The 23,914-nt window shown below is 42.1% G+C and overlaps 1 protein-coding gene and 1 long non-coding RNA gene across 5 annotated transcripts in view; one reads left to right on the plus strand and one right to left on the minus strand.

The window, feature by feature from the left end:
* Positions 1 to 23,914, plus strand: part of SMYD3 (SET and MYND domain containing 3) — a 710,646-nt gene that overhangs the window by 384,515 nt on the left and 302,217 nt on the right. The window contains exon 1 of one of the 3 annotated variants that reach the window (XM_080825027.1): positions 12,907 to 13,038. The exons of the other annotated variants lie outside the window; for them this stretch is intronic. The gene's annotated coding sequence lies outside the window, so the exon portion shown is untranslated. Of the gene's footprint in view, positions 1 to 12,906; positions 13,039 to 23,914 lie in introns of those variants that run through there. 3 annotated transcript variants of the gene reach the window in all.
* Positions 1,873 to 12,832, minus strand: LOC308356207. 2 transcript variants are annotated; one of them, XR_013968059.1, is made up of 4 exons: positions 12,710 to 12,829; positions 12,474 to 12,506; positions 3,577 to 3,767; positions 1,873 to 2,112 (listed from the first exon to the last, which is right to left on the minus strand). It is a non-coding gene; the product is annotated as an uncharacterized lncRNA (long non-coding RNA). The 2 variants fall into 2 exon arrangements; XR_013968058.1 differs by lacking the exon at positions 12,474 to 12,506 and having other exon boundaries at positions 12,710 to 12,832.

Genomic DNA, 23,914 nt, shown 5'->3' on the forward strand with positions numbered 1-23,914 from the left:
GTGTAGAAAGGTGGTACAGTTTCATTGTTTTGCATAGCTGTCCAGTTTTCCCAGCACCATCGTTTTGAGTAACTCAGTGTTTTGATAACTGTTTTGTTACTGTTACTACAGCTTTGTAGTATATCTTGATACCTGGATGGTGTTTCCTCCAGTTTTGTTCTTCTTTATCAAGATTGCTTTCATTATTTGGGTTTTTCTGATAACATAAAAATATTAGGATTATTTCATCTTTTTCTATGAAAAATGCTCTTGGTGTTTTGATAGGGATTGCTTTGAATCTGTAGGTTGGTTTAGGTGGTATGGACGTTTTGACAATATTGATTCTTCCAATCCATGAGCATGGAGTGTCTTTTCATATGTGTCATCTATGATTTCCTTCATCAATCTTTTATAGTTTTCAGAGTATAGTTCTTTCAGCTCTTTGGTTAAGTTTATTCCTAGGTATTTTATTCTTTTTAGTATAATTGTAAATGGGATTGTTTTCTTATTTCTCTTTCTGCTACTTCATTATTAGTGTATAGAAAAAAACAGATTTCTGTATGTTAATTTTTTATCCTATGACTTTACCAAATTCATTTACCAGTTCTACTAGTTTTTTTGGTGAAGGCTTTTGGCTTTTCTCTATAGTATCATGTCATCTGCAAGTAGTGAAGGTTGTACTTCTTCCTTACTTATGTAAATTCCTTTCATTTCTGTTTCTTATCTAGTTGCTGTGGCTGGGACTTCCAGGACTGTGTTGAATAAGATGGGTGAGAATGGACATCCTTGTCTTGTTCCTCACTACAGGGGAAAAGCTGTCGGTTTTTGACCATTGAGTATGATGTTAGCTCTGAGTTTTTCACATATGGTCTTTATTATGTTGAGGGTTTTTATCATAGTGAATGTGAAATGCTTTTGTTGCATCTTTTGGAATGATCATATGGTTTTTATCCTTTCTCTAGTTAAGGTGGTATATCACATTGATTGATTTGTGAATATTAAACCACCTTTGCCTTCCAGAAATAAATCCCACTTGATTGTGGCAAATGATTTTTTTAATGTATTGTTGGAGTCATTTGGGGAATATTTTGTTGAGGAATATCACATCTGTGTTTATCAGAGATACTGGCCTGTAGTTCTCTTTTTTGGTGGTGTCTTATTTGGTTTTGGTATCATGGTAATGGTGGTCTTATAGAATAAATTTGGAAGCTTTCCTTCCTCTTCCTTTTTTCTGGAATAGTTTGAGGAGAATGAATATTAACTCTTTTTAAATGTTTGGTAGTTCTTATTCTCTTTTTGGTAGAAATCTGTATGTATTGTCACTGACTTCTCTTAAAGAATCCTCATGGGGCACCTGGGTGGCTCAGTTGGTTATTATCAAACTCTTGGTTTCTCATTCTTGGTTTAAGCTCAGGTCATGATCTCATGGGCCATAGGCTCTGAATTCAGCAGGGAGTCTGCTTGAAGATTCTCTCTCTGCCCGTCCCCTCTCTCTAAAATAAAAAAATCTTTAAAATAAAATACAAAAAAAAAAACAAAACTCATTATTAAACTGATTAAGGAGTCTCTGGTAAAGAATTGCTTTGGGGGAAATCAAAGTAATGCAACCATTATAGAACCAAACATTTAACCTAGGATTTATTAGACTATTTGGCCACTTTTAAGTTTCTTCCCAAACTGACAAAGATTGAGGTTTTTTTTCGGAATAGTCAATGCAAATTCTAGAGAAACAGCTCAGATTTTGGCAACAACACGAAAATGGGGGTTGGCTTTTCTTTCTGCTTGATAATTTAGCTTCTGAAGAATTAACTTGTAAGTGTAAATTTGAGGTTACTCATAACATGCAATACGGCCTTCATCCCAGAATGACTTAGCAATGAACAGGTTTTTTTAAAAAATATATTTTATTTATTTATTTGACAGAGAGAGATACAGCGAGAGAGGGAACACAAGCAGGGAGAGTAGGAGAGGGAGAGCAGGCTTCCTGTTGAGCGGGGAGCTTGATGCAGGGCTCAATCCCAGGACCCTGAGATCATGACCTGAGCCGAAGGCAGATGCTTAACCGACTAAGCCGCCCAGGTGCCCCAGCAATGAATAGTTTTAAGTTCATAGGGAGTATGTGGCTCACACTACCTAGGGTAAAAAAAAAAAAAAAAAAAACAAACTTCATTAAAACAACAGAATTTTTTTGTGCAGGTAGGCATACTGTGTTATAAGCAGTGTTCTTCCAAAACTAATTTCTATATGGTTTGTAGAAATTAACTGGTCAATATGGGCTGGTTACTGAGAAGCCCCTGAAGGTCTGTCCTAAGCTGGCTCTTACACTAGTTAGAAGCTGAGCAGACCTATTGCTAACTGTATTGTTTACCCCACATGGTAAAGTGACATGGGGAAAAAGAACTGTCACAGTCCACTCCAGATAGATGCCTATGATTGTGATAGTGTATAAATTAGCAGAATGCCATGGGATGCAAAGTGGATGTCCACAGTTTGGACATCCACTTTGATGGATGTCCAGTAAATGCTGGACACTCTTCCTTTTCAAGATGAGCCCAGATGGAAGGCTCCTACAAGTTAGTCATGTGTGGAGATATTAACACATGAGTAAAACCACGCCTCCTGATGTAGAGGAGTTTATATAGAGGAATGATAGACATGAACCTCGAGTAAACTTCTTTTTGAGCAAAGATATCCAGAGGAGTATTAAGGCAAAGCAAATCATTCTTCAGGCTGCACTGAATTCTATCACCATAGGAATTTCTCGGTGGTGTAGCATTGAGAGGGCCACTGCCTGCCCAGTGGGGTTTGTTTCAGCCTCACTGGCCCATGTGGGTTCCCTTCCACATCATTTGAATCTGAGTCGAAACAGGAAGACAACTTCGTAAACTTGAAGATAAGGGTAACAGTGGTAGAACTGGTTACTGCGGGATCCCTTGGATTGTGTCCGTGGTAAAAACCCCTGGATTCTCTTAAATAAGAGAAATGGAAGTATGTGAGCTGCCTTCTTCTGAGGATGAAATTCTTTTTGTTTGATTTTCTATGACTTTCTTTCGTTCTCTCATTCTTTTCTTCTTTCTTTCTGAGAGAGAGAGAGAGAATGCGAGCAGGGTGGGGGGACAAAGAATCTGAAGCAGGCTCCATGCTAAACCTGGAGCCCGATGTGGGCTACATCTTACAATCCCAAAATCACAACTGAAGCTGAAACCAAGAGTCAGATGCTTACCCAACTGAACCACCCAAGTGCCCCCAGGATGAAATTCTTAGTGAATTATTAAGGGGGAGTACAAGAGCCCCAGGCAGATTTGTCATGTGAATGCCGTGTTTGAATATCGTGCTATGTTCACTGTGCCTGTCAGGTATTTGGTGAAGCTTAATTGTCATTTCTGTTGAATTTTATGTTTGTTTATCTTTGAGGAGGATTTGGTGATTTGTCTCATGGACAGTGAAAGAGGAAGCATCCTCATGAAGGCTTTTCTCCAAAATTTGTATTTGAAAAATTCCTCACATCTCAGTGTCTTAATTTTATGATTCAGAACATGGAATTATAGAATTTTTGAATTAAAAGGAACTTAAGAGGTGATCTGATTGGATTCTTACTTTACCAGATGAAGAGACTGAGTCCCCCGTGGTTAACTGACTTGTCCAAGGCTGCACGCGTAGCTGGAGAGTAAGCCAAGAGGGAACCTGACCTGTGATTTCTAGACACATGACCCTTACTCCTGGGCATGTAATTTGCAGTTTCCACTCAGTTCTTGCCAAGGTCAGCTGCTCCGAAGACTTTGTCTGCCCTGGAGGGAGGTATAAGTCGCTGAATGAGAAGAAGTGTGGGTGGATGCGCCACGGTGGCTGGAGCCGCAGCTCTGGCTGTACTAGCCAGCACCACCAGTGCTTGTCTCGACTCCCACTCTCAGCCCAAGGGTGTGGCCTTCCTGTAGCTTATGATGGGGGCCCTTGGGAGGGCCTAAGGAAGGCTCACTCCTTGAGCCCTTGGGCCCTGAGTCTCTCCTTCTTCCTCCTTGCTCCAAGATGGCAAACGGACATTCTCACAGTAAGTCTGGGCCCCTCTGCTTTCTACTGAGCATCTCCCTTGTGTGCACCTGCCGCCTTGGGCGGAATTAATTTTAGTGAAACAAACCAAGTTGGAGACCAGGAGACCTATAATCAGTGGTTTGGTAGTAAGTCAGAACTCGGTCAGAGGCGTCTGTTCATTTTCTGATGAGAATGTGAGGCTGTTGATGAAACCTGGATTTTTAAATGCAGGTTAATGACTGTGCTGGAAGCAAGCAAGAAATTAAGGTTTTCTTAACCGTACAGAGATTTCAGCTGCAGAGAGAAATTAAAATAAAAATAAATTCTTCTTGGGGTACCTGGGTGGCTCAGTCAGTTAAGCATTTGCCTTTGGCTTCAGTCATGATCCCCAAGTCCTGGGATCGAGCCTCAAGTCAAGCTCCCTGCTCAGTGGAGAATCTGCTTCTCTCTTTCCCTCTGCTCCTCCCCCTGCTCATGCTTTTCTCTCTCTTTTGCTCACTCTTTCAAATAAATAAAATCTTAAAAAAAAAAATTCTTATTCTTAGGACACATAGTGTTCATTTTTTCCCTAATAAAATCTGACCTCAAACTTAAAAATAAATGTGTTAGATACCAATCTTGTTTTCCTTTCAGCTAACTTGGGACCTTAAATGTGTTCCAAGTTGCAAAAGGACCACCCGTGAGTGGGCTGGTACAGCTAGCTGAATGGTAAGGAATCCATTTATAAAGAACCTTCTATTCAGGCCGTTTCCAGGACTATTAACAGTATTTTTATCAGGCCCAGAATAATTTTATCTTTGTAAGATGGTACAGTACCAGCTTAATAGGTAGTAATTTCCTTTATTAGACTTGTATTTAAGGGTAGATGAGTCATTTTCCTGATTCATTCATCAGATCTTTATCAAGTATATTCTTTGTGTCATACATTGTGCTAGGTCCTAGGAGAGGATTAAAAAAATGGTCCTTGTCTAGGAAGAGAAAAGACACAATTACATCAGGATACTGAATACAGTTTTATGGTATATGCAGTGTTATAGCTGGTCAGGGCCTAGATGCAGATATGCCTGCAGCCAAAGAAGGTTACATGGAAATCAGTGCATCAGAGGCAAAAGAAAGAACCATGCATACAAGGCCAAGGAGAAAGGACCTTTTTGAAGAGGGACCTCATGTACGAAACAGTGGGGTCCTGAGGGATCACAGAGGGCTGGCCTCCTAGTACCAAGTCTAGTATGATTGTCTCTCTTAGCTTGCTTGAGGGGCGGGGGACATAATGCTAGTATTTGCTTTGCTGCTTGGACTGAGCTGTGCTAAGTAATCTGAACTTCCTCTTCTACCCAACAGGAACTATTGAGGCTTTGAAGAAAGGGAGTGAAATAAGATTCTTGTTGTTGGGAAATATTTTAGTAGCTGAGTGGTAAATAGTGGAGGTTGTGGCCACTGGGAACGAGGACACTGATTGGTTGGCATTTATAAAAGAAGGTGTCGGGTCAGTGGTGAGCAACAGGCAGTGACTGTGAGGTCAGAATCAGTTTGCGGGATGTTTTAGAGGTACATCTAGAACTCAGCAGATCAAGGAATTTAGAAGGTGAACTTTGGGGACTGGGTGAATGTTGATAGCATTACATATGGGAAGGCATCATCTCTGATTGTTGAAATTGCAACTGGGGGTATTTTCTGGGACACCATAGCTAACCCGTGGCTTTTTCTAGTGCAGCTCCTGTGCTTTGGTATTATAGTTGTCTCTGACTTCCCTGGACTATAACTTGCTTGTGGTCAGGAACTTGTTCTACTTTGTTACTGTTGTCATTGTTCCAGCACCTGGCCCAGTGCAGGGTACTTAGTAGGTGCTTGGTAAGAACTTGGCCCGGGGGGCGGGGTAGGGGGGTGGTCGGGGGGGGGTGGGAGGAGAAGATGAGGGCACCAGGCATTCACATAAGGATTTCCTCTGTTGAATTCTTCCTGGGTCCAACGAGGTGTTTGTTTCTGGTCGGACTCCCAAAGTCGGTTGTCATTCTCATGATATGAGCAATTTTTGCTGGATTTCCATTTTCCAGAAACTACCCAGGCTTCGATTTGACTGTTCCCTTGGTGACAACCCACTCAAGTCCTTAATGTTTTGAGGTCACACAGTAAAGTGGAGATAGATATATAAGTTTTGGGGTTTTTTTTTTTGATATATATGTTTTTCTTTAACTTTGGCTCTTTGAACCTATGGTTCTGTGATTTAAAAAAACACAATAATTTCTTTCTAGATTTATTTGTGATTTTCATTCATTCATTTATTCATGATACTCTGTGATTCTGTTCTTGAGTTAAATACACTTATAATTGCCACAGGATTTTTCCGTGGCATCGTCACAGCCGGACGTCTGGTGGGCTTTTGTAAATGGCTTTTGGAAGAATGATTAGTTTGCCAAAGCATTAGCAATCTTTCCTATTGTTACCATCTGCTTTTTGTCTAAAGAGACAAGTGTTGGGACTTTATTTATTTAATGGACTTTGTTTGAATCAGCTTATTTTCCCACTGTCCAAATTACTAAGGGAAAGCATGAGTATTTATTTCAGGGGCTGTATCCCTGTCTTGCTTGGTGGAGCCAGAGGTGGGGAGATAGATCACTTTCATAGCCATCAAGCGCTGATATTTCCCATCTTTTCTGTGATTAAATTTTAAAAAGAATCTCTTTGTGATCTTATTTGGTTCTGGCACGAGACCATATTTCTAAAGAACAATTGTCAGTGGGATATGTTGGCTGTATTTTTTAGTTTGTTTTCTAAAGAAGGGAAAGATGGAAGAATTTACATTTCAAAATTTTTTTCCTCGATAGGAGGCTGTTAGGTGACTTGCTCTTGGGATACTTCCTCTAATTTCCCATTCACACCGCCCCTCCTTGAGCCCTGTCTTTATAGTTGAGAACAATGTTTCCCAGAGTTTAAGAAGTCTACAGAACTCCATTTGACCTCAGTTGTTCCAGGTCTTTTGCAGAGGGTGGAGGCTTGCATGGATATCAGAGAGAAGCCTCTGCCCCCGCAGCTCCTCTTGGGCTAGAGGGCTTACACCTGCAGATAGAATTCATGAAACCCAAAGCTGATAGACTTGACGCCAGTTGGAGGGAGAGACTCCTGTGCTGTGAAAACCATCCAGGTGGGGGCATTTCAATTCTTCCTTGGTAGCCATGGAAATCGTAAGTGAATTACAGTACCTCAGTATAGTAGGAGTTCTCATTTTGAGAAATTAATAGTCTTTTGTCTTCTCTCTGTTGATGTGATGTAGGGGCTTGTAACCCCTGATGAGCTGACTTGCATGGTACAGTCGGCAGACACGAGAGCAATCAGTCTTACTCCCCTTGCTGTTTAAAAATTACGAGAAATGTGAAATGGAGGAGTTCAGAAAACCACTTTGGGAATATCTGTACTACACCAAAGCATAGGCGATTTCACCTTCAGTAAATTTAATTCCTGGCTTTGGCTTTAGAGGGCAGCAATCTTCAATGAGATATTTTGTTGCCTGCTAATAACCTCAGGGATTTTTTCTGCTGCCCTTGTGGTCTTTTGAGAAGGATTCTCCCATTGCAAAGGATGCCTTGGTATAATAAATGGCAAGAAGTATCAGGAGTATTTGAGTGCTTACACCCATCTGAGATTTATTAATTTTCCAGGTTTGGGTTAACACGGTTCTGTGAACAGGCACAAGGCCTAGCAAGTAGGATTAGGATGGTTTCCAGGGCCTCTGAACTCATGTCAAGCAAAACTGGCCTGCTAGGCAGCTAAGTCCACTGAATAGGGAAAAGACTTCGAAAGTGCTTTATCTTACTGCATAATGTTTGTAAATTTTATTCAACTAATTTACAGCTGCAGGGCTCATGAGGGTGAAATTAAAGTTTTGCAAAGTTTCGATAAGGAGGCCGCCAAACAGGTTTGATTAGCAGTGGAGGTTTTGGAAACAAGTTTGCAGTGATGCAGAAATAGAAGGTTTGGATTTCAGGAGGCGTGTTGGCATTGTTGTGCCCTTTTGATTAACTGTGGAAAGCCCGTGGTTTCCACCTGTCACTTCCGGCACTTTCTTCTCTCTTGTGTCTTCTCCATGCTGACCTGTGACATGAATAAGCATCTTTTACAGTTAAGTCTCACCAGCCAAGCGTTCTTGGAAAGCCTGTTTTATGAGTACAAGTGAGTGGGAATCTTTTTCTTTCTACACCCTGGCAACATGCACTTTTATCTTTCTCTTCGAGTTGTGGGCTTTTGAAGGTCTTTCTCCCTCTGAAGGTCAAGGCACCAGATGTCCCTTTACTTGGAGTTCAGGTCTGTCAGTCATTGCTGAAGGGTCACAGATAGAGGACACACCACAGGTTTTCACGTAATATTAACAGACAGGGCTTTTAACACTTACGCTTGTTAAATTTTAATTTTTTTTTCTTTTCCTTTTTTTTTTTTTTTTTGGTGAAAGGAATTCTAATTGCTTTAAAACCCCAGCAGGAAATTTCACACTCTGGAACAGGATTTCATAGGTTATTTAAAAAGTCAGATTGGAGGCTGTCTCTTGAGAGGGAAAGAGGACACAAGGACTCAGGAGGGACATGAAAGCGGCTTTAAGTCTACATGGAATGTTTTATGTCATGGGGAAAAAGGCCTCAAGAATGTTGGGAAGGTAAATATAGAGAAATGTGCTGTGGTACATGGGAGTTTGTTGAATTATTCTCCTTTGCTAGTGTTTTCCGGACTGTCTCCGGTGAAATGCCTTTTGTTTTTCTTACCATTTCCAATCTATCACAGACCAGTATGTGGTCACTAAGCCATGACTGGCCTGGAGTTCTGGCCCTACACACCATTTAGCACATATATTTACCAAGACCAACACCAGCTAATGCTTTCTTCGGGGAGTCAAGCCCATGATGGTATGTTTGGATGTCTCAGCCTTGTCAAATTGTCATCAGAATTTCTAAATGCTTATTCTTTATTTTAGTTCTTATCTCACAGTGGCTCCATAAAAGAGTTCCAGGTCAGTGGGATATCTGAGTAGCCCTGCTGTAGTCTTTGCCAGAAGTAATTCATAAAAATGATTCCATCATTTTGGAAATTATATTTTAAAAATATTACACATTAGCTCATTTGTCTCTTCTGTGTATTTGTCCCCAAAGTGGGTCAGTCTTTAATTCCACAAATAAGTCTTGGTCTTGGAGCTGTGGTAGGTGCTCCTAAAAATGCAGAGACGAATAAAGTATTGTTCCTGCCTTTGAGAGCTTATTACGTAATGAAGGCAACAAAATTCAACAAACTTTTTTTTTTTTTTTTTGAGCACTTGATTTGCCTTAGGCTTTATCTTAAGCAGTGAATATTCAAAGATGTGTAATTCACAGACTTTCTTTCTTTCAAGGAATTTCCATTTTATAATGGAGATCGAGCCAGTATCTTGTATGTTATACCAGGAGTATACACTAAATGTTTGGAAACCCTGAAGGTAGCCATGATTTATAATCGGGCAGTTTTAAAGTTTTTATAGAGGAGAGAGAAGCTTATTTGAACTGGTCTTCTTGAAGGACAAGTAGGGATTTTTCAAATTGGCAAAGGAATAAAAAGACAAAGGACTGTCATGAGCAAGACTGAAGAGATGTGGTAGACTCGGCTTGATAAGAAGTGACCCATGATCAGCAGATCGGTGTGATTCTAGAATGCGTGAAGGGAGGTGAGGTTAGAGAGGCAGGAGGGGACAAAGTGTTATGGGGCCTTGAATTTCAGAGTAAGACGTTTAAACTTTGTCTTGTTCACCTGAGGAGGTTTTAAGGCATGATCAGAGTTGCGGTTAGCGCTCAAGATAGTATGAAGACTGGATTATGAAGGGGGGCGGCTAGAGGAGGGGAAACGAGTTAGGAGACTGTTAAGTAATCTGAGGGAGAGATGATGAAGACTTGGCTCTGTGAATTTAGAGGAGGTGATCCAGCTAAGGACCATTTCTGAAAGTGAAGGAGTAGAATGTGGGAAGAGAGGGGCTGGGGGAGGGTCAGGAGCTCATTAATAGGAATAAACTGAATCACAGAGGGCCGTGTTTTCCTGCGGATGAAGAGACAAATAGTTTTTCCACAAAGAGTAATATAAGTTATTACTTTCAATAGCTCTGATATCCTCAAAATAATTGAAGTTATTTTAGGAAACTGGGGACAATGGAAAAAATATAAATTTGCCTTGGGGAAGGTAATAGGGTTTTCTTTATATTAGCACCTCAGATCTTTGACGTGGCAGTTTCCGGTAGAGATCTTTGGCCTTTTCAACTCCATGTATTCATGCATTCTTCAGTGTTCGTTGAAGCCTTGCCCTGTGACACACATGGATTTTGAGCGAGGCTGCATATGGAGGGAAGACACATCGACGGAGCGAATGGCCTGGGTAGGCACGCTCAAGGGGGAAGCCTGCTGACACCACCATGGGGCCATCAGAGGCACTGGAGGAGGCGAGTGTTCCTAGTCTTAGGAGATGAGTACATGTTAAGTGGGAGGAAGTAAGAGGGACCTTTCATGACCCAGAAATGTGGAGGGTAGCAGGAGAGGTAGGCTGGGCCAGATCCTCAAGGGCCCAGAGTTGCACGTGAGAATTTATGTAGGGGGAGGAAGAACCCGAGAAGGGTTTCGTTGGAGGCAGTGAGAAGGGAACAACCTTAGGCTTAGGAAGCTTGTGCTGACCACCATGTGGAGAGTGGGATGTAAGTACTGCCCTGGAAGAGTAGAATCAGGGAGCCCAGCTGAGAGATACTCCAAAAATTCAAGTGAGAAATGACTGGGATCTGAACCAGGTTAGCAATATTGGGCATAGACCAGGGAGTTAGTATAAGGAACACGGAAAATTGACAGGACATTGAGATTGACTCAGGTCAGAAGAGGAGAGAGGGGCGCCTGGGTGGCTCAGTGGGTTAAAGCCTCTGCCTTCGGCTCAGGTCATGGTCTCAGGGTCCTGGGATCAAGCCCCGTGTTGGGCTCTCTGCTCAGTGGGGAGCCTTCTTCCCCCTCTCTCTGCCTGCCTCTCTGCCTACTTGTGATCTCTGTCTGTCAAATAGATAAATAAAATCTTAAAAAAAAAGAAGAAGAAGAGGAGAGAGAAGGAGGTATGCGATGACCCAGGGTCAGGTTTGAACTACTTGAGTGATGGGGCCACCACATTGGGCAGAAAGTTCATGAGGACTTCAGCCATAGACATGGAACCAGGCCCCTGAGATGTCTAGAAAATTCATAAATATTTGTTAATATTCGTGTGCCAAGTATTACAGGGAATTTGAGTCCAGAGAGGACTGTTCACTGTCATCAGCAGGTGGGAGCAGATCCTGGAAACTGACAGAGGAGTTGCCCCCCCCTTCCTCCCCCCGCCCCCCCACCAAGCAGAGCAATTTCAAACAACTTCACTGGGTCTCCTTCTGTGGTTAAAATTTCCTAACTACCATTAAAGATAGGAAGGAGGGCAGTGTCAGGGAATTGACCTCAAGAGGCAAAAGAAGCCAATTTAAGTGTAACTGGCTGGTATTTATTTATCTTTGGCTTATCTGCTGGAGGAGTGTAGTGGTGCTAAAGGAGAAAATGGAGGAGGGAGCCCCTCCTTTCCTGAAACTGTTTAGTTGGAGAAATTTAAAAATACGTGAACATGAAATAATTTGTCAACAGGAACAACACATTAACATAAGCTGTGCATAAAAATGCCATTTATGCATATGATTAAATAATTTTTAAGAAATTTATGTAAGCCATATATATTTTTTAAAGATTTATTTATTTATTTTTGAGAGAGAGAGAGGGAGAGAGAGAGCGAGCGCACAAGCAGGGGGAGCAGAGAGAGAGAGGGAGAAGCAGGCTCCCCACTGAGCAGGGAGCCTGACATGGGGCTCGATCCCAGGAACCTGAGGTCGAGCTGAAGGCAGACACTTAACCGACTGAGCCACCGAGGCATCCCTAAGCCATATTTTCAAAAGTTTGATACAGTTCTTTCTAAACTAAGCTTTTAAGGACTGTGATGACCTAAAGTAAAGTAAAAATACTGCAAGTAGCATTTTATCAAGGAAATCCGCTGCCAGTTTGAGGGAAGTGTGGGTGGGGAGTGACAGAGCTAAGGAACACCCCCTTTGTGCGAAATGCTATGCTGGGAGAGGGAGGGATAAATAGGCAAAGCCTGCTAACATTTTTAGCAGTTTCTTTTAGGGTAATACCCTGTCTTCACCAAACCATTATATGAATGTGACCCTTAACATCTGTTTGGGTTTGCGGACTTTTGTCCTTAACTCAAGGTACAGGGCCACAGGAGCACAGCAGTTATTTTTGTTCACAAATATTATGTTTGGCTGCCTCTTATTAGAAGTATAATTCTAAGCAGAACCAACCCCTGCATCTTAAAAAATATTTGACGGAACTTCATATATTTCAAACTCCTTGATCCATAAAAGAATCAAAATGTTCCTTTAACATATTCATCAAAGTGAAGTCTTAGCCACTTACCTGGTTTCTGGAAGAGACTGAACTTCATAATGCCTAGAATATAGATTAAATGGTCGTTTTTACTCATCTTGTTTCATTTTATATTGTTTTCTACCTTCAAAGATTCTTTTCTCCGATGATAATATTTTAAGATTGGGAAAAAAAAAAAAGAGAGACTGTAGTATGCCCGGAGGTCTTTGTGTAATGTTGTAAGCAGAGGCGGTGTTGGGGGCCTGCCTTTGGGGATTCAGACTCACCTTCTCAGAGGACTGCTGTCCGAAAACACTCAGGAATAGAAGAAATTCAAGTCGAAGGGAAGGGTGGCAGAGCTGACCTGTTCCCAGCTCGGTGGGTGGGTGTCCCCTGACTTGGGAGGGTGGGGCAACCTTGAACTTTCGACCAGAGCTCTGGACGTGATTACTGGTCTCATGAGCCAGGTTTCCAGTGCTGGGGCAGCACCCAGTGGGGGAAAGCCAGGGAAGCAAAACCTGCAGGCGATGCCAGGGACTCTGCGGACATTTGAGTGACTCATGGCGGGGGTGATCGAACTCCTCACGCTGGTGGGAGCACAGCTCCCAGTTGACAGGTACCTTCTGATTCCTGGGGTACCAACCTGGCTTTTTCATGTAAATGAACTCTCTCTCAATCAACATTTCTGTATTGTCTATGGAGGGTCTGCGCAAAGGTCATACTAATCTGAATATTAACACCAGTGAAACAATTAGGAAGGGTGATGTATTAGGTAAATGTCACTCCAAGCCTCCCAAAGATGAATAAAATGTATTATTTTTAATTACCCACTCCAGTTTTTCTTTTCTCTTGGCGTGGAGAATTGTGAGCTGCTTATCTGTGCTGGCCCGTCCGTAAATACTTAGCAGACATTGTGCTGCTAACGATAATTTTATGATTTAATCAGAGAGGGCTGGCTTTGGATTTCTGATGAGGTAGGGAGAATTGGCATTTAACAAGTTAATTGGAATTGGAAAGAGCTATTAAAAGGCCATGAGAAGGTCTTTCATGAAACCCTTGAATATGCTTCAGTCTGAAGCTCTTATTAAATTATGCTAAGGGTGTTTTTCCTTTCGCTTTAAATCACCCATTACGATCATCTAATCAACTTCCTGAATATTGCTGCCGATGAAATTATTATTAACTTCATAATCGTTGGAATTTGTATTTTTTTTCCCTCCAATTGTCAGTGAGTCAGTGTTTGATAGAAGACAATAGCTTTTCTCGTCCCCCTGGGACTGAACCAGATCGGGGTTAGATTTTCTGTACATCTTTTTGAGTTTCAAGCTGTTATTCTGGATGCTGGTGACCGTTTGGGGTGCTCAGTTTCAGTGACTGCTCCATGGCCTCTTGAAGGTGTGGCCTTGCTTCTCTTGAACGGAGGGCTTTGCCGTAGTCGGTGTTGCCCCTAAGTCAGCTTGTTGCCCCTAAGTCAGCTTGTTGCCGTGAGGAGCAGATGCGCAGATGACGTGCTTGAATTTTTCTGTCCCTTTCTACCAACTTAGAGAAGGCTGTTTGTTGCACAGCCAGTCATGGGACAGACTAATTGTTTGTGTCAAAATAAATGGTCATATTGAATATGATTTTGAAGAAAAAAATTGCCTGTCAGGCCCGAGGATTTGATAAGAACTACTTTTTGTTGAAGTCTTAGGTACTTGTTTTGGATCTAGATCTAAAGGCTCCATCAATGCTTTTTAAGGCGTTTTATCAAGCAATGAGTGATGAATATAGATTCTCCTTCAGATCAGTAAAGGTCTTGAAACACAGTTGATCAGAGATTTCCATAAGCATAGACGAGGTGCCACTTTTCTTTTTTTTTTTTCTTTTTTTTTTTTAAGATTTTATTTATGTATTTGAGAGAGAAACAGAGCATGAGTAGGGGCAGAGGGAGAGGGACAAGCAGACTTTGCACCGAGCACGAAACATGACACAGGGCTTGATTCCAGGACCCTGAGATTGTGACCTGAGCCAAAGTCAGATGCTTAACCGACTGAGCCACCCGGGCGCCTCTTGGTGCCACTTTTTAATTCCAGATTGTTGGCCAGATGAAGGTTAGACGGCAGTCTCCTGACGAATCACACTGGGCCAGCTGCCTGGCTGCGGCCTTTTGTTTTCAACTCAGCAGTCCCACAAAATCAAGCAGATCGAATCTGTTAGTTGAAAACTGTTGTAGGTCTCCATATTCTTCAAAGATTGAGTCTGGTTAGGACGGTTGACTCCAGTTCCACTCTTCTTTGCTTAGAGACAGCCTGAAAATAGTTGGGCAAAATGGCATTTTAGTTATTTTTAGAATTTCTTTTCAATGTTTTAACATGTATTTATGTATAAAGTTTATATTACATATTTATGTTTTAATCAAAGGATTAAAGTGTGTGCATGTTTGTATATACAGACGTACAGATAGACATACATGTCTTTATAATATAATAGTGTTTCTGAAAAGTTGAGTATAAAAATTTTATAATTTAAAAACCATTTTAATAGTACAAAGGAAACTTAACTATCTAAAGAAGTACAGTGCCTTATTCTAAGTGATGAACATAATTTTGTGGGTTTTTTTTGTTTGTTTGTTTTTTAAAGATTTTATTTATTTATTTGACAGACAGAGATCACAAGTAGGCATAGAGGCAGGCAGAGAGAGAGGAAGGGAAGCAGGCTCCCTGCTGAGCAGAGAGCCCGATGCAGGGCTTGATCCCAGGACCCTGGGATCACGACCCGAGCCAAAGGCAGAGGCTTTAACCCACTGAGCCACCCAGGCGCCCCCATAATTTTGTTTTTTAGTGTAAAATTCAGGGCAGTAAAGGCAAAATAAGTCTCCTAACATGAAAAACTTTCTAATATTTTGTTATAATTTATTTATTTTGCAAATGAAATAAAACATGACAGGACAGTTTTGAAAAGATATATATATTTTTAAAGATTTTATTTATTTATTTGACAGAGAGAGATCACAAGTAGGCAGAGAGGCAGACAGAGAGAGAGAGAGAAGGAAACAGGCTCCCTGCTGAGCAGAGAGCCCGATGCGGGACTCGATCCTGAGACCCTGAGATCATGACCTGAGCCGAAGGCAGAGGCTTTAACCCACTGAGCCACCCAGGTGCCCCAAAGATGTATTTTTAAAGAAAACAATAGTTCCTTATTCATTGGCTTTAAACATTTAAATATTTAAGTCGTGGGCTCTTTTTACATACCAAGATATAAAATATTATCTCTTAGAGTCTATGGTTAATGCTTCTGGACCTTCATGAACTCCTGTAACATAGTAGGTTCTTGTGCAGGATACCTGGAAAAACTCAAATAATTTGCAGAGGACTTTTAACTTAGAGCTTTCTTTGGTTGACATTGATCCAATATTTGAAATATACTCACTGGCATGCAAGAGGTAGATGAATGTGAAGGTCAGTCATTGAAGGATGAATCCCATTTTCTTTCTTGTTCTCCATTTACACCCTTACAACAGACACCTTACAACAGACACTTAGTGTCTGTTCAGGTACATGTGTAGATATAGTTCCCCCCCCCCCATTGCTTATTAGTTTTTGAAGGCATGTATTTGTATCTTACTTTTAGTTTTGCTAGAAAGAAAATATACAAACAAGTCTAATCATAACTGAGAAATAAGTAGACACAGGAAGAAAGAAAGAAGGCGCAAATGCTACAAGAAAATTGTAAGGGTGATGGGATGCAAGCGGGGAAAACTTAGTGCCAGCTGCTCTGTGTAAAAGGTGGTAGAAACTAAGCTTCTCACTCTGCAGAATTTTAATCACAGAAGCGTACTGGAAAAAGGCATAAAGTTCTTGAAGAAAACCAGCTCAAATCAGGCTTATCACTAAGAAAGGTAATGTAGTTGTGTAACATGGTGATGCAGGTCTCAGACCCTAAATATTTCTGCACATCTTATTGGTGTGATAGGTCAGGAGGTGGATGGTCAAATCCGATATGTGCTGAAAATGGGAGGACTGCCCAAGTTTGTACAGACCCTCCCAGGGAGAAGTACTGGCTGGGAACTGGGGTGAGATGGGAGCAGAGGCAGGGAGTTACAATTAAATGTTGGAACAGAGGAACAAGGGGTTTTTAGATGTGTCTGCTTGTTAACACGGGAGTAACCAGAAGTCTTTGCTTTTCCAACTAACTCGGGTCAGGCCAGTGTGCTTTGCAGATGCATGCTGGGAAGCATGTGGGGCCTCTCTTACACAGAGAGAACCATGGCCTGACAGCAGTGGAGAGGCTCCCGGGGACCCTGTGTGAGCTGACTTGGAATCCTCGAGGCAGCCTGCGGTGTGCTGTACGCTTGCTGCCTTTGCTGCCCCTTCAAGGAGCTGGGTTCCCCCAGAGTGAGGCGCACCACAGGGAATCAACAAGGTTTACAACCAACTCCCAACTTCTGCTCAGTGCTTTCCACAAATTGGGAAGATAGTGCATTTAAAGGGAATGTGTTGAAGTGCATTCTGTTTCTAGAATAAAAACATAAGGACATCAGTGTGTTGAGTCTTTGTTCAAAAAAACTGTCTCTTTCACATGTCTTGCACATTTTCTAAATATTTAAGAACTCAAGAAATGAATACTTGGTAATGGTAGACCATTTAACAGGCCCCGTGGGGGCAACTGTAGATTGTGTATCTATGCCTAGTACTTATGAAATGCTTTACATTCCTGGATTCGGTATGAGAAAGTGGATTGAACATGTGAAATCAAAGACTTGGATAAGGAATTGTTCATGCACTCGCGGAGAGCCCATCATTTCCTGGCCTTTGAAAAGATGGGCAGACCATTTGGCAGTTATTGTAAGTGTCTCTTCTCATAAACTGGACGTGTTGTCATGTAATTGGAAGTAGGATGGAGATGATAAACACTCGCAAGAGCCATGAATCCTTTTGTTCAACACAAGATGGTTCTGGTATCTTTTTCATATACATGATCTTCTGAGGCTGGTAGTTTCTCATTAACCCATTTGGGGACTGAGCTCAGGATGACAGTGTATTCTGGCTGGGTCTTTGTGGTCCTGCCCCGGAGTACTTGTATTAATCAGAGAATCTAAAAAGTACTTCCATAAATATGGTGGACCGGGGTTGCCAGATTTCTTAGGCGGAGCAAAGATGATTGCTGTTTAAAAGATTTAGACCTCAGATCGCCATTCTTCCCACTGTCGTAATTGACTTAGTGCTGATGCATTGCAGATCTTGTCTCTCTGTTTATTCAGTTGTGCTCTTTGCCAGCAGAGAGGCCTGGACAGGAGGGTAATAAGAGACTGTCTCCACAGAGCTGCTGAGCCCTCAGCTGCCCCCTGACAAGGGCAGTTAAGGATACAGCGTTTCAGGTTGTCCATTCTGCTTGCTCGGGGTTTGCTGACTGAAGAAAGCAAGCTCTAGACACAAAGCAAGGTCTAGTCACTTGAGCTAAGAGGGAGAAGCATGAACGCGTCCATAAGCTCAGCAGCAAGCTCGTCTGCATTCTTCCTCTAACATTCTGTATGTTTGTTAAACAGAAGAAGCTTCTGTTGACATCTCGGTTCTAGAGAAATCAGTGTTTGACACCCACCAGTGTTAGTGACTCCATCCTCATGGAATTGCCTTTGCACTATTCATAAGGTTAAGTATCTTATGTAGTTTCCACTAAGTATGGGGGAGATAGTACCTCCGTCATGGTCTGATAGAAGCTATCTCTGTGTGAACAGCTTATCTTAAAGGAGTGTTGTTGGTTCTGGTATATGGAAGTAATGCACTGATGGGAGTGAAGTGATGTTTCCTGTCATTTTGAGCAAAGTGGGGACATGGGGGCCCCGGAATTGCTGTACTTGATTTGACTGGTGACTTTGGTGCCTGGGCTGCCCTTCCTTTGTGCCTCCTGCTGCTGAACTCCTTCCCAGGCGACAGGCATCAGCTCAGGCGTCTGGCTGCTCTCCTCCAAATCTTTAGGCATCATTTGTCTTCTCAGTCTGTGTTTTCACAGAACCTGTGCTTACCTCATCATTTTATAGCTGTGTGTGCTCATTGGACCCTCTTATCACATTGCTGAGCAGTGGGAAGATAGAGGGAGAGGGACAGACAGGCTCCAGACTAAACGTGGAGCCTGACACGGAGCTCGATCTCAGGATCCTGAGACCATGACCTGAGCCAAAATCAAGAGTCAGATGCTTAACCAGCTGAGCCACCCTGTGTCTTAATCATTTCTGTACTTTTAGTGCTTAGCAGGATGTAAGTTCAATAATTATTTGTTAAGTGAACTATTAAATAGCTAAAGCCCACAAAACTCTACGAGATACAAAATGAGTATGGGGTCTTTCCTCCTTCTACTCCAACATCAGCATTCTCACACTTAGGTTTTTATTTTTATTTTTCCTTCCTGTTAAGGAGAGACACATAATGTTGTATTGTGCTAGCCACGAGGAAGTCCATTCGAGAAAGAGACAGGGAAACAAATGATGGTGCTGTGCGTAGGTGATACAGTGATGTGTGCAAGGGGTTTGTGGAGGCCGGAGGAGGAGCGCCTAGTCCAGTCTGAGGGTCCAGAGAAGACTCTTTGGAGCAGTTGGTGCCCGAGGGGAGGATCATTGGCTATGGTGTGGAGGAGCCACTGGTGGGAAGAGGAGGAGACACACCAATCCGACACTTGCTGCATATTCCCAAGGCCAAGGATGAAGAGGGTGTAAGCAAGGCAGGAAGCTGAATGAGGCAAGGAGGAGCCAGATCAGACAATGCGTGCGAGAGAGTCGGCAGATTTTGGTGTTGATTAGATATGAAAAAATGGGAACCTTTGCAAGTCTTAGGTTCGTTATGGTATGAATTTCTGCTATTTCTGGAGAAACAAAGTCTGGCTCCTGTGGTATATGACTTGAAAGCCCTGAGAGACCACCAGAATTACCTCAGTAAGTTCTGTTTTAGAAAAGAAAGAACAGGGGCACCTGGGTGGCTCAGTCAGTTAAGTGTGTGCCTTTGGCTCATTTCTGATCCTGGGGTACTGGGATCGAGTCCCACATCTGGCTCCCTGCTCAGTGGGGAGCCAGCTTCTCCCTCTGCTTCTGCCCCCCACTCATGCTCTCTCTCACACACTCTCTCTTTCAAATAAATAAATAAAATCTTTTTTAAAAAATGAAGAAAAAACAAGGGGTGCCTGGGTGGCTCAGTCAGTTAAGCATCTGACACTTAACCTCAACTCAGGTCTTGATATCAGGTCCCACATTGGCCCCACACTGGGCGTGGAGCCTACTTAAAAAACAAAAAAGAAAAAACAATTACTCTGGACCTTTGTGTATCTGCCTGGGCCTTGAAGGATGAGTCTTTGAACTATAACCCAAAGGTATCTGAAAGTGTGGAAAGTTATAGACTGTGAGAGTGAAAACACTCTCTGGAGGTTCTGTCTGGGGAAGCACAAAGTCTCCAGACATCCACTCTAAGTCATAATGATGTGAGCTGTGACTGATGCAGTGTTGTGAGGTGAGCAGAAAGGACGGGCCTTGCGGTCCTCACCGGGTCGTTTCTCCCCACGCAAGCTCAGGGAGGTTACGTGACCTAGTCAAGGCTGCCTAGGCCAGATGGCTGGGCCTCCTTCATAGAGTTGGTGAGGGGATTCAGGGTTGTGGGGAATGGAAGGCCCGTGGCTCAGAGCGTGGCCCATGAGGTCTCTTTCTCTTCATCAGTTGCGGTGTAAGATTATCACCAGCTTTATGGTGGCATTTTCCCGTGGCCAGAAACAACGTGAATATTAAAACCACTGCATAATCCTAGGGGTCTTTCCCACAGTTGCTCCTGTGAGAGGGCTTGGAGAAGTCTCTGTAATGAGAACACTGCACTCTCCCTGGTATGTTCTTTCCTGACTTGTTGGAACCTCCCTTCCCAGTGGTTGTTGGGTTTTGGTGTTTGTCACAGGCGTGCCCCTGTCCGGATGGGGAAGGTTTGTGGGATGGTAGAGCACACACCACAGAAACTTGAAGTAAACCGGTTATTTATATAGATTGTGTGTTTCTCCTTTAAAAAAAAAAAGGTGGGGAGTAGGAAGGGAGGGGGCATGCCAATAAATGAGATTTCTTTATATTTTTAATTTATCCAGATAAGCAGATACTATTTTAGAATTTTATCCTCTGTTGGAATTAAAAAAGTAAACTGGAAAATTATTGCTCAAAGATACTGGTTTCTAGTGTAGAACCTTCAAATTTTTAATGTATAGGGTTGTTTTCCAAGAAGTAGAAATGTGTTTATTCCTGGTTGTCCAGTGGTTTACTCTTATCTGATAGGTCTTGGGTAATTCTAAACAGCAGTTGAAGTTTGCCCTGTGCCATAAAAATGAAAATAAAAATTTTGAAGCCATTTCAGCATTTTTTCTTTTGGAAGAAACCAAACAGTTACAATGATCCCAACCCCAAAAAAGTAGATTAACCCCACTGTTACGCATCATAATTAGTCCTGTTTTATCATAGGTATAATATCACACATGACCTTTAATCTCAACTGACTGTTTATGCTTGAGGTAACATTTGAATGGATAACATGCATAATTAGGACAGACTTTTGTATAATATAGTTGAAGAAAAGCTACATGTGCTTTTAAAGGAAAAATTTTATTAAATGATTAGAGCAAGTACCCAGATTTTTCTGTTACTGTGATTACTACCAGCTTTGCTGGTATAGAACAGTGATAACTTGGTTAGGAAACCTGTTTTCTTCTGCGTCCTGTCCTCCGTGCCCCATAGAAAGGTTACAGGTATTATGAAGATCAATGCTTATATAAGTATCATTAGAAATTGAAGGTAAAGGTAACATTTGAAGCACATAATTAATATTCCTGATGTCAAGTGAGCACCAAGCTAATTACTCATGCCTGTTGGCACTTTATTTAACTTAGTGAGTACATACTTTTCCAAGCGCTGTTAGGATTTCTAGTGAAGCTGCAGTCACACAGAGAGCTTTGTTGAAATCACTCAAGTATGTGTTTAAAAAAAGCTGCCTGTCAGTGCCCCATAGAAATGCCAAAGCACAAATCAGTAGCATATTCTCCTTGACCACTGGAGAAAACAACCACAGGCAAATTTAAAGCACATTTCACAGTGCGAGTCCAGAACTGATTTCAGTTCTTGGCTGACATCGGGGTTTTGTTCTGAAAGAGCATGCCATACTCTGTTTCCCCGGTGCCAGTGATCGTCTGAGTGCCCTGTTACCTAGGGGCTGGGTAGAAGAGAGTTGTTCCGGTATGTGATTACATTCACTGTTCTCCTAGACGTGGCTTCTCTCCCATTTGGGACACATTAAGTGCTCATGAAAAAGCTTACATGTTGGTCCGTTTAGCCATTGGTATATATCTGTAGAATTTTTCTACCTTTTTTTTTTCTTTTACTATAATATTTACTTATTTAATCAATAAGTTTAAGCCTGGATTCAAAATAGTTTCACTGTTTCTTTGATGGAAAAATAATTCCTTGTCTTTTTTTGTTTAATTTTATTTGCTCATTAGAGAGAGCAAGAGAGAGAGAGAGAGAATGTGTGAGTTGGGGGTTGGCGGTGAAAAGCAGAGGGAGAAGAAGAAGCAGACTCTGTGCTGAACCCAGAGCCTAACTCGAAGCTCCACCTCACGACCTCTAGATCACGACCTGAACCTAAAGCAGGAGTCGGGCACTTAACTGACTGGACCCGTAAGGTGCCCCAGTAGCTCCTTATCTCACAATAGTAGACTGAAAGATGGACTCTGAGGGCAACTCCTTACAGGACCAAGGGAGAAAAGAGCAGGGAAAAAAAAAAAAAAGAAAACTGGCTAAATTTTTTGAGTCTGGGCCTCTGGCAGTTGGAAAGAAAATTTCTCCCTACTCACATTTCCCCCAATCTCCCCTGTGCACACACACCCTGCCCCACATAAAAGCACTAATTCCAGAGGTAGGTCTTAAATAACAGCATCATGGAAACTCTGAGCCCTTGGGAGGCCGAGGCAATATTGTATGTATGTGTGCCCGGCATTGGGAGTGGAAACAGGACCTCAGTGTGTCTGCTCGTCTCCTTTGTTATGCTGAAGGCGCAGGGGTGCCTGAGTGGCTCCGTGGTTAAGTGTCCGACTTTTGATTTTGGCTCAGGTCATGATCTCAGGATCCTGGGATCAAGCCCAGTGTCTGACTTCATGCTCAGCAGGGAGTCTGCCTGTCTCTCTCCCCCTGCCCCTCTCCCTGCTTGCTCACTCTCTCTCTCTCTCAAATAAATAAATCTTCAAAAAATAAAATAAAATGAAGGGGCAGTTTTCTGCAAGAGCCTTGGTTGAACAGAAACCTGTTTTCATGGGTGTACAAAAGAGATCTGTGATGTAAACCATGATCAGGGGAAAGAGATATTTTTGGAAGCTGATTAACTTCAGTGAAGGTTTTTTTTTTTTTTTTGAAGATTTTATTTATTTATTTGAGAGAGAGAGAGGGAGAGAGAGATCACAAGTAGGCAGAGCAGCAGGCAGTGAGAGAGGGGGAAGCAGGCTCCCCGCTGAGCAGAGAGCCCGATGCAGGGCTCCATCCCAGGACCCTGAGATCATGACCTGAGCCGAAGGCAGAGGCTTAACCTACTCACCGAGCCACCCTCATGCCTCTCGTTGAAGGTTTTATGAAGACCAGAAGTGTTCCTTTGTGGAGGTCTTAAAGGAACAGTTTAAGAGATTGGGAGCAGTTTAAGGGCTTCTGGCTAGAAATATGGATGAGTTAGATATGCATCCTTTATAGAATAATAATTCTCTGGATCTAAAGTTTGTAATTAAAAGAGATATTAGGAAATACAGTATCATTTTTTATAAGATTCAGTCTTTTTTTTCTTTTTTAAGATTGTATTTATTTATTTGACAGACAGAGATCACAAGTAGGCAGAGAGGCAGGCAGAGAGAGAGAGAGGAGGAAGCAGGCTCCCTGCTGAGTAGAGAGCCCGATGCTCGATCCCAGGACCCCGGGATCATGACCTGAGCTGAAGGCAAAGGCCTTAACCCACTGAGCCACCCAGGCGTCCCAAAATACAGTATCATAAGATACTATTTATGGATGTGGAAAATGTAACTGACTCCTGATGCCTAATGTTTTAGTTACAGAAGAAAGAATATACTAGGGAAATGTAATCTGTATGCACTGAAATTTCAAATAAGGTTAGTATTTACCCACTGAACAGTCAAAGGTTTCAAAACCTCTGACACTAACAGTGTGGTTTAAACCCTTCTGGATATAGCGTATGTGTTCATAGTATGTGTGCACATGCATATGTATATTCATAAAGTACATATGTATGTGACTACCTTCTATAGAAATTATGAGCTTTTCTGAAATTATTAAAATGATATGCAATATAGGAAGCATATTATGGTCCATAGAAAGCTCATTTTAGAAAACATTTTGGGATGTCCTATTAACAGCAAAAGTAGGCAGTTATCAATCTCCTCAGACTTACATCTTGAGTAAAATAAAATACTAAATGAACTGCTTTGTGGAAGTTTTCTCATTTCTCTCAATT

This window comes from Martes martes (assembly GCF_963455335.1).
Source record: "Martes martes genome assembly, chromosome: 15".
NCBI classification, from domain to species: domain Eukaryota; kingdom Metazoa; phylum Chordata; class Mammalia; order Carnivora; family Mustelidae; genus Martes; species Martes martes.